We start from the raw sequence: 3413 nt of genomic DNA on the forward strand, positions 1-3413 counted from the left end.
TCCCAACACATTAGTGGTTTATTGTGTGTCCTTCTGGAAGTATATATGTACTTGCTAGCTATCCTAATAGTGCTTTTTAGTGTGCATAGATCATACATAGTTTACCATGATTTTTTTTGCCTTAATAATATATCTTTCCATATTTGAACATACAGAATGCCTCATTTCATTTTTATTGAACTAGTTTTTTTAAAAAAAATATATTTTATTGATTTTTTTACAGAAAGGAAGGGAGAGAGATAGAGAGTTAGAAACATCGATGTGAGAGATACACCGATCAGCTGCCTCCTGCACATCTCCTACTGGGGATGTGCCCACAACCCAGGTACATGCCCTTGACCGGAATTGAACCTGGGACCTTTCAGTCCGCAGGCCAACGCTCTATCCACTGAGCCAAACCGGTTTCGGCGAACTAGTTTTTTTTAAAAAAATGAAATGATGGCAAACAGTGATGGAAAGAATGAATTTCCAATGACTAGACTTTAAGATATGTAATGCATGGCTGTTTGTTTGGTTTTTTTTTGCAAGAATTTAGGAAAGTGGTTAAGAGCCTAGACCTAGAGCATTTTGTATCCAAATCCCCATAAACTCTGTCCCTCATAAACTCTCTAACTTTGGATAAATTAATCTAAGACTCAGTTTCTTTACCTGTAAAGTGGACTCAATTGTGGTACTTACCTCAGCAAGTTGTGTAATGCAGTTCATGGGTTTAGCAGTTTAGTATGGTGCCTGGGGCAGATCAAATTATGTAGTTCAGCCACACTCCTACTGCTCAAGTAGATGTATAGGGTTACCCCTAAATTTGCTTGATAGCACTGAAATCTTTTACTCTGGACAGTGATAATAGGTGGATCCAGGGGTCTTTTACTCTCTGCTCCCTTCCCTCCATCACAATCAGCTATAGTCAAAAAAGTTTGGAGGCCACTGCTCTTGGCAGATTGGACCTTGGACCTTGGACACTAAGCTCTTGCCCTGGGAAAGGAGGCAGGTGGATATAGTGAAGTCAGCGGGTAAAGCATTGAGTATGGAATTAGAAGTTCTAACCCTAAATCTGCCACCAACTTGCTGTGTGACTTTGAACAGATCACTTCTCACCAGAGGATTTCTAAATCACAGCCGGCTCTAGGATTCTAAGATTCTCTTCTGATTTCCAGGATTCTGCGTTAGATTTCCAGGTCTGTGCAGATGTGGCTGCAGGAACTCTTGTCCTTAGAAAGCTGCTGGTTAATCTGGGTTTGGTGTTTGGTCCACTTGGAAAGCAGAGTTCTACATAAGCATTGCAGACTCTGAAATCAGAAAAGCAGGGCCAGATTTTGACTCAGCCACTCCTTAGCTGGGCACATTACTTAACCTCTCTAAACCTCAATATTTTCATTATCTAACATGGGTTAATATTAGTGTCCATCTCAGAAATAGTACCTGTCCTTTTTTTTGATCTTTCATTCTACAAATGTTTGTTGAGTGGTCTCTATGAGCCAGGCACTGGATACAATTATGAGAAATGCAAGTTGTAACTTACAGTCTAGTGTGGAACACAGTGACTGGATAATCATATTAGCTAATATAAAATTGCAACGATGACAGGTGTGGCTAAGATGGCAACATGGTGTTTTAAGAATCTATAACAGAGGGAGCTGATGTAGTAAGAAATTTTGGACAAGGTGATGCTTGAGTTGAGCACTAAAGAATGAGGATAGCTAACTGGATAAGAGGGGAAACAGGGTGTGCAAAAGTCCTGGGGTGGCAGACAAGGAAAAAGGCCAGTAAGGCTGGAGGGAAGAGAATTAAAGGGAACAAAGGACCAAGTCAAGGTGGAGAGATAAGCAGGGTCTCACAATGCTTAGTTTTTAATCCTAAAATCAGTGGGAGGACATTGAGGGTTTAAGCAGGGCCACTATTATCACGTTTGCTTTTAGAAGAGACCCCTATTTAAGAATAGATTTTGGGGAAAGTGGTAAAATTAGTTTAGGCATATCAGCTTTGGTGGTCCAGGTGAAATAAGATGGTAGTTTAGAATGGGGTGGGAATAGAGAGACTTAGAGAGAAGTGACAAGATCAGAAACTATTTAGAAAATAAAATCAATCAGATTTAGTAATAGATTATATATATGGGTAAAGCGGGGGTGGTGAGGGAGAGGAATTTGTCAGGAATGATGCCCAGATTTCCGGCTTGAGCAATTGGATGGCTGATGGTGCCATTCTTTAAGAGAGGGACTCCCAGAGAATCAGCGTATGTTGGGGAAAGAACCTGAATGACTTTGGATTTGTTGGCTTTTATTTTTTTGTGGCGTCCCTAAGATATTCAAGTTGAATTGTCCAGCAGGCATCTGGATGTGTGAGTCTGAACTGGAAATACAGATCTGGGGAAAATTAGCAGAGACAGCAGTGGACACTGTGCATAAGAATGAGATGCCCCAGGAATCAAGAATAGTGTAAAGAGCCCTAGCTTGTTTGGCTCAAGGACCAGAGCATCGGCCTGCAGATTGAAGGGTCCCAGGTTGGATTCCAGTCAAGGGCACATGCCAGGGTTGCGGGCTTGATCCTCAGTAGGGGGTGTGCAGGAGGCAGCCGATCAATGAGTCTCTCTCATCATTGATGTTTCTATCCTTCTCCCCCTCTCCCTTCCTCTCTGAAATCAATAAAAACATACTAAAAAAAGAAAGAGCCGAAACCGGTTTGGCTCAGTGGATAGAGCGCCGGCCTGCGGACTGAAAGGTCCCAGGTTCGATTCCGGTCAAGGGCATGTACCTGGGTTGCGGGCACATCCCCAGTAGGAGATGTGCAGGAGGCAGCTGATCGATGTTTCTCTCTCATCGATGTTTCTAACTCTCTATCTCTCTCCCTTCCTCTCTGTAAAAAATCAATAAAAATATATTAAAAAAAAGAAAAAAAAGAAAGGATAGTGTAAAGAGGAGAGGGCGTGGATCTCAACCCAACATTTAATTGTTGGGTTAGAAGAATGAACCTGAAAAGGGGACAAGGGGGAGGGGGAGAAGAAATCAAACCTAGAAATTGTAAGTTACAGAAGTGAAGGAAAGAAGGATTCATGAAAAGAGTGCTCAGTCACGTGCAAAGATGATGAAAGGTCAAGTAAGATGAGAACTGAAAGATGCTCATGGCATCTAACAACACAGAAATCATTGGTGACCTTAGCCAGAGCTGTAGATAGGGAGTGATGGGGTGGAAGCCAGGGTTGAGGAGAGAATGGGAAGTGAAGAAATGATAGCAGTGAATGTAGGAGTGTCTCATAACTGTGAAGGGAAGGAGAGAGATTGGGCAGGAGCCAGAGATTCTTGGAAGGTGCAAGTTATATGATGGGTATAACATGCTTAGAATAAAAAAAAAAGTAAATAAATAAAATGCTTAGGGCTGTCCTTCACATATTGAACTGGGACTGAGGGTATTTGCTTTAG

The sequence above is a fragment of the Myotis myotis genome, unplaced genomic scaffold (assembly GCF_014108235.1).
Source record: "Myotis myotis isolate mMyoMyo1 unplaced genomic scaffold, mMyoMyo1.p scaffold_m19_p_1, whole genome shotgun sequence".
Lineage (NCBI taxonomy): Eukaryota > Metazoa > Chordata > Mammalia > Chiroptera > Vespertilionidae > Myotis > Myotis myotis.